Genomic DNA, 14,420 nt, shown 5'->3' with positions numbered 1-14,420 from the left:
AGGGCCCGGAGCCCCTTGGCACTCAAGCAGACAAATCAGGCCTTACATTTTTTCTTGGGGGAGGGGGGCCTACAACTCTGCTTTCCCCAGCTGTTGGCTATAAAGAGCCACTTGCTCTCACTCAACACGTAAATAAACAGTTCAAATCACACAGCACTGACAATCCTTACTGACAGTTTTTTTTTTTCCTAAGTAAATGAAAGAAAGCCAGACATGGTGCTAAAATAAACCCTGTAATTTCAACTGCTCAGGAAACTGAGGCAGGAGGATAGATGGATCCCTTATGGCCAAGGATTTGAGGCCAGCCTATACAAAATAACAAGAGCTTGTTTCAAAACAAAAACAACCCACCCCACAAAACTACACAATGGCTGAATACATTCCTAAAAGATAGATCTGATATAGTGATAGAGACAAATAATAGGAAAGAGACCGGAGAAAGTCCCTTACCAGAAGGTCCACAGAGGTGACAGTACACAGAGAGGAACCTGTTATAAATGGAAACAGGCGGCACAGCTATAAGAATGTCCATGCCCAGAAGAGAGAGAGCCAGCGAATACTGTGGGGAATGCTAAATGGTACAACACCTTAGGAAGAGAATTTTTTGCACTTTCCTACAAAACTAAACGTATTTTGTGAAACCAGCAACTAGCATGATCTTGGTATTGGGCCAAGTGAGATAAAAACTTACAGGATGACAGTGTGAACCAGCCTTTTGTCACTGTAACAAAATGCCAGAGATAAACAACTTAGAAGGAAGAAAGGTTCATTTTAAGACAGGGTTTCAGAAGTTTCAATAGAGAGAGGTGGAGAGGAAGAAAAGGAAGGGTTAGAATCTCAATACACCGCAAGAGCACCCCCAATGAAGACCCCACACACTTCCTACAAGCAAGCCTTTGGGGCTGTGGCTCAGATCCCAGTGTAGCAGTGTTAGCCACAACTGCCCATTGGCAGATGAATGGATACACTGCAATCCAATCCTCAGAAAACTAAGCATTACCAGACATCAAGCCAGCGATGAGCCAGCCAGGCTGCAGCTGGTCCTGCGCTTGCTTTTTCTGTCTCAGTGAGGCCCTGGACTTGATCCCCAGCCCTGCACAGACTGGAATGCTGGTCATGCAAATAATCCACCACTTGGCAAAAGTAGGGATGTTGTAGGAGGAGGGTGATGAGTTCAAGGCCAACCTGGGCTAAACAGGAAGACGCTGTCTCAAAAAGACAAGAGTCTGTAAATTTTATTTTGAAAATACAAAATATAAGCAATCCATAGAAACCCAAAGCAGATGGACAGGACACTATCCCCTCTCCCAGAGGCAACCACTAAGCCTTCAAACCTATAAGTTAACACATACATGCATGCATGCATATATTTACAAAGCATATGCATATATTTACAAAGCATCTGCATATATGTAAAAACATTCACACATATGTATTTGGTTCACCTGTTTGAAAACAGGTAAGTTTTTTCTTTCATATCTCTCTGTTTCTCTGTCTGTCTGTCTGTCTGTCTGTCTCTCTCTCTCGCTCTCTCTCTCTCTCTCTCACACACACACACACACACAGTGTTGCTATGTAGCCCAGATTGGCCTCAAACCCTTTCCCTTTCTTTTTTAATTATATATGTACGTGTGTTATTTCTTTACTAATTTATGTGCAGTGTGTGTGTCTACCCTGGAACTTACTTATCTGTCCCAGGTCACCGGGACGGAGGTGGAGACTTATCTGGCTCCCACAGCCCTTGGGTTTGTCACTAGAGCACATCAGATCAAGGAGCCAGGATGTGGTAGAACGTGATCTGGGGTAGCAGTCAGAAAAGCTGCCCTCTTCCCAAACAGGGCTGAGTCCCTACACGGGTAACCATTGGTCTGATGGCCCCAGGAGGCTGACAGAGCCTCCTTCCAAGGACAGGAGAAATGGTACAGGGGTACAGGGGACAGGTTTTAAACTGGAGGTTTCTGGAACTTCTCAACCCACAGAACTTCCTTCCCTCTCCAGGAAGATCGGGCTACTGGCTTGAGGGAAGAGGGCAGTCAGATACACCCAGTCCCTACGTAAGCACACACTCAGAGTCATCAGGGCTGGCCTCGCACCCTGCATACGCAGCAATGGCTTGCAGTTTCACGAAATGACTCATATGATCGAGGCTCTGATGAGCAATGGTTGGCATGTAGACTATCTATAAGCAGAATAGGACAACAGATGCTCAACCCTCAGCTTCAGCAAAGCAGTGTTTCAGGGAGCTGAAGGGATGGATGGCTCAGTGGTGGCTCAGTGGTCAAGAGCACCAACGGCTCTTCCAGAGGCCCTGGGTTCAATTCCCAGCACCTACATGGCAACTTACAACTGTCTGTGAGCAACTCCAGTTCCAGGGCTTCTGACACCTCACACTGATAGACAGGCAAGACACCATTGTACATAAGATAAAAATAAATGATGTATTTCTGTCTCTCTCTCTTCTGTCTCTGTCTCTCTCTCTTCTGTCTCTGTCTCTGTCTCTCTCCTCTCTCTCTCTCTCTCTCTCTCTCTCTCTCTCTCTCTCTCTCTCTCTCTCTCTCCATGTTAACCCTGAGTTCCTATGCTAGCCAACACACAGCCCTCAGATGTTGATTATCTTAGGGGAAGTGGGAGCATGGAATACTTGAAGGTACCTGTCCAGGCAAGGGGACCAGAGGCCCGACCTACTAAGGACCTGGGCCAGAGAGTCCTGAGCAAGCCTCTATGGTCCCAGGTATCTGTGAATGGTGGAGGGTGGCCTCCTGGCTTTGAACCCCAGAACTTTCGCCACTACACTATACTTTTGCACAGGACCTACTGATGCTGGGAACAGTAATCTCAGAGGCTGAGCTTCACGTTCTTGTGACAGAATAGCATGGAGTTAAGAATCAGTACACACCTGTGGTTTCTATAGCCAATGATCACCAACCAAGCTCCCACTTTTTCTTTTTGTTTGTTTGTTTGTTTGTTTTTATCAAGACAGGGTTTCTCTGTGTAGCCCTAGCTGTCCTGAATCCCACTTTATAGACCAGCCAGGCTGGCCTCAAACTTACAGAGATCCACCTGCCTCTGCTGGGACTAAAGGCGTGAGCCACCACACCCAGCTAAACCCCATGTTCTTTTTTTGGTTTTTGGTTTTTGGTTTTTTGGTTTTTAGAGACAGGGTTTCTCTGTATAGCCCTGGAACTCACGCTGTAGACCAGGCTGGCCTCGAACTCAGAAATCCGCCTGCCTCTGCCTCCCAAGTGCTGGAATTAAAGGCGTGCGCCACTACCTGCCCGGCAAACCCTGTGTGTGGCAATGTAGGACAACAGGATGAACACAAAGTTTGAAAGCAGACTGTGTAAGTTCAAATCCAAGCAAAGTTCCTACTAGCTCGGAGGTCCTGGGCAAGTTACTGAGCCTTCCTGTGGCCAGCTTCTCACCTCTATTATACAGGAATAGCAACAGTCTCCCTACGGTGTATGTTCTCCTTGTATCATTTTGCCTTTCATCCATTGGGTTGTCCCGATATAAAACAGCAAACTGAGTTTGGGAGGTCCCAGAAGACGCTGGGGCACGTGTTAAGGAGAGCTGTGGGGGCTGGGGGAGTGGGTCAAAGAGGGACTTGGCAGGGCAAAGGGGTGGGAGTGAGGTTGGAATAGTTTGAAAGGCAGAGGCTAGCAAGGGCAGTGCTACCACATGGGTCTAGAAAGGCCCCCAAAGGTCCATGTCTGTTGGAGGCTGAGTCCTAAGCCCCTGGGGCATATTGGTAGGCAGTGGAACCTTTGGGGGATGAGACTGCTGCTGGCAGGTCCTAGGCCACTGGGTAAATGTCTGTGAAGGAGACACTGGGATCCAAGCCTTTCCTCACTGCATCTTGGCTGCCATGGGGTAAGCAGGCTACAACCACACACCGCAGTGCACTGTGATGAGCAAAGCAGCAGCCCAGGCAGGACCTCTGAAGCCATCCTTCTGGCTTTTTAGCCGACTGCTTCAGGCAGCAGCGGGGTACACCTGTCTCCCAGATGAGCCCCATGATAATCCTGAGACCCAGCGAGAAGCAATGAGAAACGGCACTGCGGTGACTTGGCTGGGTCACAAAAGCAGAGCTCTCCGAATAGAGAGAGACTACTTTGTGGCACACGGAGGGAAGTGGCCAGCTACAGAGCCAGACCCAATTCCTCAGCAGACACTTGATGTGTGCTTTCCAGCTTCTAGAACTGTGAGCAAAACGCTTCTGCTGTCTAAGCCTTTCTCATTCACAGTATTCCATTACAGCAGTTCAAACAGACCGAGGCAAGCTTAAAGAAACATGTATGCAAGGCTGGAAGGATGGCTCAGGTAGTTAAGAGCACCAGGACCAGAATTCTGATCCCTGCATCACAGCCCTCAACTACTTGGAACTCCAGCTCCAGCGGGTAGATCCGACACTTGCTTCTGGCCTTACACAAACAGGTATCTATCTGGACTCTGGGCACTTGAACACACACGTGTACATACACACTCAGACAAAGACAGACACATACACACACACATAAACAAGAGAGTGGGGAAGAGGGAGAAGGAGAGAGAGATTAGGTTATGTTTGAGCACAGTTTGGATCATGGGAGTGCAAGTCTGTTTTTTTGTTTGTTTTTTTATAGGAACCCTATCTTTTTTTTAAGACTTATTTATTTATTTTATGGATATGAGTACTCACTGTCTTCAGACACACCAGAAGAGGGCATTATATCCAATTACAGATGGTTGTGAGACACCATTGTGGTTGCTGGGAATTAACTCGAGACCTTCAGAAGAGCAGTCAGTGCTCTTAACCGCTGAGCCATCTCTCCAGCCCCAGGTCTGTTCTTTTGTGTCACCATTCCCCACTATTGGTTATGCCCCAGGTCTGAAACAGGGTCTACTAGGACTATCTATGGAGCACAGTCAAAGGGACCTGCTGGTCATGGGCTCAGCATTGTGGAGCAATGGCAATATCTGAGAGTGCCTCCCCCCCCCCAGGTGTCTGGTCTCTCCAGCTCTGGCAAAGCCCAGCTGGGTTTCTCCCAAATCCCCCAGGCTTGAGATGCTCTATACACTAAGTCCTGCCGTGCCCACTCACTGCCTCTGTGCCACACCATCCTTCCAATAACTCAAGAGGGACAGGATCATAAAGGATCAAAACTCTCGAGCTCATCAAACTGGTGTGCGGATAGCAGGAGCTGACCCATAGGGTGGTGGGCAGGCTGACTGGCCATTAGGGAGAAAAGGGTACCCCAAAGCCTGATACAAGGCCATTATCCTCCAAATCTATCCTAGATACAGTCTTCAGTCCCAATGCTCCAGAGAACCTGAAAATGCTGCCTCCTACGGCCAAAGAGTCAGTCCAGTGTGACTGAGATTACACACTAGGTGGGCGTGGTATGATTCTGGATTACCCAGGACAGATCAATCCAACTGTAGGCGCCCTTACAAGTGGAAACTCTCTCTCTCTATGGAACACCAACAATGGGAAGCCAACAATGGCCCCACCTGAAGAGGAATGGGCCACAAAGACCGGGATGGCTACCAGCACCAAAGACACCAAGCAAACAGACCATTCCCAATTAAGGAACAACCCTGTGAGCACCTTAACATGACAGTCACAATCATGAGACTAGACTGTGAGATCAAACTGCTAGACAAGCCACAAGGCCACAGCTACTGCAGGGAACAGTAAAGGCTCCTAAAAGACGAAACTCAACACAGAACTGCCACAGGATCCCACAAGCAAAAGCAAGACCTCTCTCAGCTAGCCACGTGATGAACAGATAAAGAAAATCAGCTGCTCACTCTGAAAACGGGCCATCCTGATGTGTGCGATGGCACGGATGAAGCCAGCACACTAACTGAAATAAGGCAGCCACAGAAAGGTAAGTGCTGCCTAATTCCACTCTAAGACAGAAAGACATGGCTGCCTCGGAGGCTGGGGTAAAAGGGAAATGGGAAGATTGTTAAATGGGGACAGTAAGCTTGGGACGATGAGAAAGTTCTGGAAATGGACTGTGGTGAGGGATGCATACAAAGTGAATGTTCAATGCCACTGAACTGCACACCTAAAATTAGTCAACACAGCAAACCTCATGTCATGTAGATTACCACAAAAACATACTAAGTTTGCCTGCAAGAACAGGAATAGCAGACTAACCTATACAGTAGCCACCTCTCCCTTCTTCCAGACCCCTTCCTGGCTGAGGTCTGCCACCAGACCATACAGCCTGGCCAGCCTCTTTGACAGAAGCACCAAAGCCCTGACACCACAACAAATCATTTCTACAACAAAAGCCAAAGGGTGCTCCCCTGCCCTGGAGAAGGGGCTCAGATAAGGCTCGCTCACTTGTGTGATAGGTCAACACAGTCACCATGGTCACCGTGAGTCACCACAATAAGAGCTGGGTTTTCTGTGGTCAGGCAACAAACCCAGCCAGCAATGGGGAGGGGAGCTAAGCACCTGACTTAAGATTTATGCATGCAGGTAACATGCATAAATCTGGCCAGCTGGTCAGCCAAGGGTGGCCCTAAGGGTGAGTCGTTTACTCCTCCTACCCAGCACACCCCTTTTCTCCCCCACCCTTTACATATGGAGAAACTGACAACCAGAGAGGAAGTGGTTTGCCACCATGACACAGCAAGGGACCAGCCCTGGACCTCTTGCCTCCTTACCAAGTACTATGAAGCACAGGGCGTGGCACCAGCACAGGTTCAGCTCAGGAGGGACCTACTTCCCTTTATCAAAAGCTCTGAAAGACTAAGAGTTCTAGGTAGGCCCAGTGCCTCAACCTAAGGTAGGTAATGTGCAGAAGACCAGCGAGACCAAAGGATGATTTTGCACAAGGAGAAGTGGTATAGAGCCCTGCCTGACACCTTGAGCCACGCCCAAGGACTCAGCACACTGAACAAGATCTCCAGTAAGAACGGGAGAGACCAGGAGAAGACTCGGAGGGGAGAGAGCCACTGATGAGACGTATCAGAGGGGATACAAGTGATATGCTCAGAGACACAGAGGAAATCTATTCATGAAGCAAAACAGAAAGGAAATGCTGTACACATGGAACACTGAGGAAGCAGTAAAGTCTCTTAGAAACTGAAAAGGGAAAATATTATTTTTTAAAAAAATCAAAGTTCAATAGATCAGTAGCCAATGAAATGTTCATGTTAAGGGACTGAAAAAACAGACAACTCTACCATTCAATACAAGGGTTAGAGAAGAGAGCACAGGAAAAATCCAGAGAAAAAAGAGCCACAGGAAGCTGGGGGTTGTGAGCGATACCTGCAGTCCCAGCACTCAGTAGCAGAGGCAGGGGACCTGGAAGTCACTGAGACCTGCCTTTACTGCATGGGATCTTATGTGAAGACAGAAGCAAGCCAACAAACAGCAGCTAGAGAGAGGCTGTAGTCAATCATAATGTGTGTATGCACAAGCATGACGACCAGGGTTTAATTCCCAGCACTCACATCAAGAGCCAGACACAGACACGGCTTAGAATGTGAGTGCTGGGGAGGCAGAGGCAGGTGGATCCCTGGGGATTCCTCAAGGGAACAGGAAAGAGTGATGGAGAAGGACATTCAGTATCCTCTTCTGGCTTCTGTACACACACATAGGCACATACATGTTTATATCACACACACACACACACACACACAGGTACACTAGGTGATGGATGATGATGATATAACACTACCACCTGAGCAGAGAGCAGAAGGCGAAACGACACCATCAGCAAAGCTCACCCACCGGACACTTGCCAACTCAGAGGCAGAGAGACAATGCTACAAGCTTTGAGGAGAAGAAAGGAGCTAAGGTTCCTCAGGGGAAGATGGCACCGACACTGGACTCCTCGACTCCTGCTGGGAACTAGGAGACAATAGCTCTTCCCTTCAACCTTCTCAGGAGAAACTGGTTCCAGCGGTTCATTCCTAAGGCCGGCTAAATCACCCCCCTAGCAACCAGATGCCACAGACTTCCACAAAGACTTTAAAAAGGGCACAAAGCACAAAGGGAATCTAACACAGATGTTTAAAAGGCAGTCCCAAGATGATAACTGAATGACAGACTTGGAGAACAACTTGTCCACCTCAGGGCAACCGGTATGGAAAAAACTCAAAGCTAAGGGAAGAATGACTCACCGCAGGACAGGAAGTCACCTGGTAGCCCTGCACAGCATAACCACACGGATGGCCTGGGGCAGGAGTGAGCAGTACCTACTGCAGTCGTCGTTTTGCAAGAATCAAATCCTGATATGTATTGATTCCTATCTACCCAAGCAGCACGCCAGCAAATAATGTCTCAATTGACAAATTAGCAAACAAAACTGTAAGTCAATCATTTAATTAAACATATTAAGGACAGACAGTTATCTATACAGAGGTAGACAAAGGGGCGGGTGCATGGGCAGACAGCTGGTTTCATTATAAGCCCTTCAGACCAATAGGGTTGAGTTTCCTCATTCAGCAAGCTATGCGTTTTATAATGCAGCTACATAAAGTGCTACACAGGACAGGGACCCTGACACCGAACTAAAAATGGACAACGGTCAGCACACCTGAGCTCCAGGATTCAACTACTCTCTGAAACATAAACACACTTCTTAGCTGAAAGCTGAAACACCATTTGTTCTCAGTCCCTCTCTCCCCCCTCTCTCCCTCTCTCTCTCTCTCTCTCACACACACACACCTGTCCCTGAGTTTTTTGTTTATCAACATCTACAGGCATACACAGAGGTTTGTGGAGCATACCCCGTACAGGGTTGTAGGAGCCCGCTTAAGGAAAGAACACAAACACCTTACTTTATGCCAGTGTTGTCATGTGCATTTGTGTCCAGAAAACACACACAGCAATATTTCAAAGCCATTCTTCCTGCCCTCATGGGGGTGGGGAAAGCCTGAGAGGGTGGAGTGTAATTTTGGGGGCTACACCAGGGTGTGAGGAAATGATTCTCTCCAGTGGACCCAGGTAGACTCAGACTCCCTGGGGTTCCTCAAGCTCACCTCTCCAGGAAGCCTGGGCTTCGTGAAAGTATCCACCATCAGGAAGGTTCTGGGCTCAGAGTTACTTCCTTGGAGAAACAGAAAGAATGAAGAGGGAATCTAGGACTTAAACTTTTTCAGAAATGGAACAGGAGGGGCTGGGCCCTAGAGGCCATCTCTCTCCTCTGGAAGGCACTGCTACACCCTATTGCCCCAGCAAGGGACGGAGGGCAGGAGGCTGAGACCCCGGTCTGATCCTGTATCACTGTTGTGTGCTCATCAGCCGTTCATCTGCCCTGCAAGTTCAGTGCCTTCACACCTGGAAGACACTGATGTTCAGCCCTGCCTAGAAGCCTTGGGGTTTAAAAAGCCCTTAGAGTCAAGTCTTCTGTAGTGCTAAGGCCAGAAACTGAAAGGAAGTCCCCGAAGAACACGCAGATCAACCAGGAGTAAGGTTCTCTGTCAGATCCTGGCCCTCTACAGCTGGCCTTCTGCACTCGGGGTTACACTGAGCCACCGAGGAATAGCAAAAAGACAGGAGGTCCAAAAGACACCCCCAAGGAATGCACGTGACAGGAAGAAGCCAGGAAATATTCTGTTCCTCATTTATCCAAGCTTGGCAATCTCCATCTTAGACAACTGGTCAGCCAACTTCCCGGAGGCCACACATGAAGTCCCACCCCTTTCAGGGGTGTCCTTCCCACTCACAATGATGCCTCTTTCTGGAACCCTTGCCACACTCAGCCTAGCAAGCTCTCTCTCTGTCCACGCCTTCCTTCTAGTTCCTAGGCTAGGCATCTCCTCACTGAACGGTTCATCAACCTTCCCAGCAATCTCTTGGCTGCATACCACGCTACCACTCCCTTTTTATACATCAGGGAACAAAGCTCAGAGGTCAAGGGGCAGTGCCAGGATGGCTTGCACTGGGCCACCCAGGAGAATGATGGGTGCTACGGACTATCAGATAGCCTGCTCTCCTTGCTGCTTCCTATGGAGGCCCAGCAGAGTTGGCACTGGGATATTAGACTTAGCTGCATCCCACTAGGACCACGAGTTCCCAACTCATCTCTCCTCACTCTAGCTGGCTCCTGCGCTGAAAGCCTGTTGGTAGATAGACTCTAGGAATTTAGGAGACAAGCCTTACCCATCTAGAAGATTCCCTTCTCCCTCCCATCCCAAACAGGATCCTAAATGATGCAAGAAGATGTACGAACATCCTGGCTCTTGCAGGTCTACAGTACCACACCCTGTGATCATGGGACACTAACCTCCCCAATGTGGGTCATGAGTGCCATTAGGTGACTGACACAAGCCAGAGAGCCCTCGGGAAGCATTCACCAACCGTGACTCCATTTTCCCAGGCACTACACAAAAGGCCCACTGAAGGTGGAGGCAGGCATTTAGCTCCCCACCCACATACCAGGAATTAAAAATAGCAGAATTGACATCAATCATTCTTGGGGCGGCAGGGCAGACGCCACCATCCAAGACTGTCTCTGGGGCAGCCCAACCTAGAGAAATTCTGGGCAAAGCTGGCAGGAGAGTAGCCACAGCAATTGCTAGGGCCCCACCAAGGAGCAGAGCCTGAGAGAACAAACCTGAAAGAACCTTCTTAGAAATAAAAGCCAGTCCCCAGTGGCATTTGGGTTGCTCCAGAACTGTGCCATCACTGAGCCCATTTGAGTCTGTGGCTGACTTGATTTGGTATGTGCCAAGGCCCAGGGAGCAGGAGAGACTGGCCTGAGTTCTCCAGGCTGGCTGAGGACAGCACAAGGCCTGAAACCGTTATCTGCTGACTTCCTGGCCAGAGCATCTCAGCCCGAGCTGACATCGTGCTCTCTAGGCTCCATCACACTCAAACCCAGCTGGAGGGAAAACTGAGAGACGTGAAGGTCAACCTGAGAAAACCAAACTGAGGTGCGGATGGTGACCTTCCCAACAACTCCCACATAAACTGAGTCATACACAGAGTGTCATCTGTTCCAGGGAGCTAAGAGTGACAGCAGAGAAGCCAGAGTGGGCAGCTGCAAATGTATCCCTCGTGAATGTGAGGACCCATAGAGACCATTGGCCTCAGCTCACCATTCAGGGCTGTTGCCATGTAGGGCCCTACATGCCATATTTAGAGTTAAAGAAGCAACCTGGGAGAAGGTGACATAGTAAGGACTTTCCATCCCAAAGTTGGGTCTTGGAAGCCACTGTGTTGCATGGGGACTGGAAGATCTGAGGGTGCAGATCACAGCATGAGCTAACAAGCTAGGCCTCTTAGAAGAGGGCGAAGGAATAGAGGCCTGCCAGCATGTTCCCCAACCCCCAGGGACAGAGCTGCCCTGCTGTATGCCCTGATGGCTTCCGGCTGCTACGACATATGGCTCAGTTTCCACTCCCTAACCTGTGTAGTGCCAGCTCAGCCAATGACAAGAGGAGAAACATCTTAATTTTGAACTGAGGAGAAAAGTGGGTGGTGTTCCCAAACCTTCTGACTGTTACCCCTGAACCATCTGTCCTGTCTTACTTTTAGGAACAGAACGCTCACTATAACCCGGCACACAGCAACCCCAAAACCATGTTTCCTGGATCTCCATCCACTCTGCAGCGCCTGCCAGTGAGGACTGCACTGGGCTGATCTGGACCACACGGTGAAGGAGAGCATCACCGACATGTGACCCTGGGACTGGATGCATTAGTACATCCTGGCCACCCGCCAGAATTCAAACCCTCAGACGACACATACGCATACACAGACACACAGGCACATGCCCCCGGGTCAGCAGCTGGGATCTAGAACTGTGTTTCAGCAAGCCTCACACATGTTCAAGTGTGAAAAACACAGCCTTAGAAAATGCCTGATGTGATTAATGTTAGGCTCCTGGTGCCTGGACTACCCTGTGGTAAGAACCTAGCCTCTGATGTCTGGAGAGAGGCAGAGACAAGCCTTCTTTGATAAACGAGTAAGTCTGAATCCTAACAGCAGGGCAGAGGAGTGATGAGACACTGAATGGCTCTAACAAGAAACAAGACGGAAAAGAAAACAGCCTCCATGCGGAACAAACAGCAAGGACAACACAGAATCAAATTACGGCCAGCCACAACAGGAAGAGTGTCACATCAAAGTCCTCCAGAGAGGACGGTAGCAGGCATCCCCTTTTTCTCCAAGCCCAGAACAGGAGATGATTAGAAGAGAAACACATTTTTAAAGTGTAAATGATTAAAAATTCATGATAAGTCAAAGAGATACAAAGAAAGCAAACATGAGGCGTGAAATATTAATATTAAAAATGTGTTGATGGTTGAAATATTTCAATAGATAAAATGCTTTGCAAGCATGAGGAACTGAGTTCAAATCCCCAGCACCCATGTAAATGCCAGGTGTGGAGGGACATGCCAACAATCCCAGCACTTGAAGAGTGGTGGAGACGGGAAGATCACTCAGCCTGCTGGACATTCAGCCTAATAAATAAGCACACTGGCAAGTTCTAGCAGCAGCAAGAGACACTGTCTCAACAGACAAGGTAGAGTGACAGAGGACAACATCTGATGTCACCCTCTAAATCTCCACGTGTGCATGGCACAGACACACACACAGACAGACAGACACACAGGCACACACAGACACACACACACAAACACACACAGACACACACACAGAGACACATACACACACAGATACACATAGACACACACACAGAGATACACACACACACACACACACACATACACTCCTTGAGTACTTTTTTCATAATGCTGCCCCAGCAAACCAAGAACTTTTCCAGCTATGTGTCCAGTTGTTTGTCTCTGTCTGAAAGCATAGACCTTAGAAAATGTCTAAGCTCAGTGAGAGTAAGAAAACCAGGCTCCAGGCCAGTGTGGTCCAGAGAAGGAAAAGAACAGAGACTCCACAGCAGGCTTCTGCTCATGTGTTCCTCTGTACCCTTGTATAGTAACTGCACTGGAGAAGGATGGAGAAAACCCATCTTGTTGCCTCAGCTGAGAAAGGATACGTGCCCATGTCCAGGGATGTCAGAGCTGGCCACACATCCCTGGACACATAGGAAGGGGCCCAAAGCTCCGTGTGTGTGTGTGTGTGTGTGTGTGTGTGTGTGTGTGTGTGTGTGTGTTGGGGGTGAGGAGGATTTCCTGCCATGGTGCTGGTATAGATCTTCTATGGTTTGTCCCCTAAAGGCCCACTTGGTGGAAGTGTGACGCTTTGTGCAGTGGCACTGAGAAGTGACAGGGCTTTAGGAAGTGGGCTGAGGGAGATGTGAAAACTTGTTATTATAACACCAATGGCTTCATCCTTTCTTCCTTCTCCTTCCTAGTCTGCCACACTATGACGCAGCAAACAGTTGCCAGGACGCTGAGCGGAATCAACTTCTCTTTATTTGCTACCCAGCTTCAGATATTCTGTTATAGCACCAGAAACAGACTAAGACCCCCAAGCGTTTACAGGTTAAGTCTTGTTCTATCCACTCTTTCCAAAAGCCTGGCTCTCATAAGGACAAGGACCACTGCTCATCAGCAGGCTGAGAAGCAAGACCCTACTACAAACTATTCCACCAGTGCCTAGCTTGAAGGGCACAGGGGCATAGCCTGAAGTCTGTCAGAGGACACTGCCTCTAAACGTCTGGGTCCTGCTGTTTCGTAAAAATGTGTTTTTATTAATTTTAGGATTGTAAGAAAAGACATTATCCCACCTCTTGGCTATTCCTAAAACATAAATAATACAGACCCGAACACCAAAGATCACACAATACAAACCACAAAGCAGGCCTGAAAAACCTGTTAACTCGAAACATGAAAGCCAAGTTCGTAAAAGCCATAACCATTGCCAAGGACAAATTGAGTTTGATTTACAGTCAGAATTATTTAGTCTTTTTTTTTTTAAGGACTGATTATATACAACCTAGGCCGGCCTTACACTTTATATACAGTTCATGTTCTGAACTCATGAGCCTCCTACCTCAGTCTCCAGAACACTACGACTACTGGTCCATGCCACCAGAATCGGTTTTACAGTGAGAATTTCTGATACATCTCTCAGTGATAAGAAAAGGTCACGTTGAATTTGAAGGTACACTTTAACACTATGTAATCAGCCACGAGGAGGACTTCATGCAGTCGAAAAGAGACATTTGCTGTCTTCTGCTAGTCACAGTCCCCTAAAACCAGGACCCAACCCCCTAAAACCGGGACCCAACCTGAAGCAGTCAGCCTGTCCACAACACTACCAACTTGGAAATTCAGGACGGTTTTCCTGAATAGTCCCTATATCAGAGCTGGTTTACAGTAACCAGGACTGTAAGGTGGAACCCGGTGCTTTGCACGTGCAGCCATTTAAATGAAAATGATCAGCTGGGCAGTGGTGGCACACGCCTTTAATCCCAGCACTCGGGAGGCAGAGGCAGGCGGATTTCTGAATTCGAGGCCAGCCTGGTCTACAAAGTGAGCTCCAGGAC

General features: G+C 48.5%; 1 protein-coding gene across 1 annotated transcript in view; it reads right to left on the bottom strand.

Annotated features, from left to right (window-relative positions):
* Anxa11 (annexin A11) overlaps positions 1-14,420 on the bottom strand; it is a 44,787-nt gene that overhangs the window by 22,778 nt on the left and 7,589 nt on the right. The window lies entirely within an intron of this gene.

This window comes from Mus caroli, chromosome 14 (assembly GCF_900094665.2).
Source record: "Mus caroli chromosome 14, CAROLI_EIJ_v1.1, whole genome shotgun sequence".
In the NCBI taxonomy this organism is placed as follows: domain Eukaryota; kingdom Metazoa; phylum Chordata; class Mammalia; order Rodentia; family Muridae; genus Mus; species Mus caroli.
This window is presented reverse-complemented; position numbering and strand designations above follow the sequence as displayed.